Genomic DNA, 314 nt, shown 5'->3' with positions numbered 1-314 from the left:
CCTCTCCTCCGCGAGTTTCTCACCCCAGAAAAAAAGGAGTTTGAAGGGTGATGAATGCTGCTCTGGGAACCCTTTGCAAGAGGCAGCCTGGAGACGGACAGGTCCCTCTGGTGAAAGCTTCGTGTCCCGACAAACGGGAAAAGGAATAAAAAGTTGTCATTTATTCTGGAGTAACTTCTCAGTTTTATCCTCCCGGAGCTAATGGAGGGAGAGAGAGAAGCGACTCAGACGCCCTTTCAGTAACGCAGCCCCCAGCGCCCCCGCGGTGGGTCGCCCCTTGGCTCCCCCTGGCTCCCCCCCGCCCCGCCGGCGGG

The 314-nt window shown here is 58.3% G+C and overlaps 1 protein-coding gene across 1 annotated transcript in view; it reads right to left on the bottom strand.

Moving 5' to 3' along the window:
* DIPK1C (divergent protein kinase domain 1C) overlaps positions 1 to 314 on the bottom strand; it is a 26,585-nt gene that overhangs the window by 14,270 nt on the left and 12,001 nt on the right. The gene's annotated exons all lie outside the window — the stretch shown is intronic.

The sequence above is a fragment of the Geospiza fortis genome, unplaced genomic scaffold (genome assembly GCF_000277835.1).
Source record: "Geospiza fortis unplaced genomic scaffold, GeoFor_1.0 scaffold206, whole genome shotgun sequence".
NCBI lineage: Eukaryota > Metazoa > Chordata > Aves > Passeriformes > Thraupidae > Geospiza > Geospiza fortis.
This window is presented reverse-complemented; position numbering and strand designations above follow the sequence as displayed.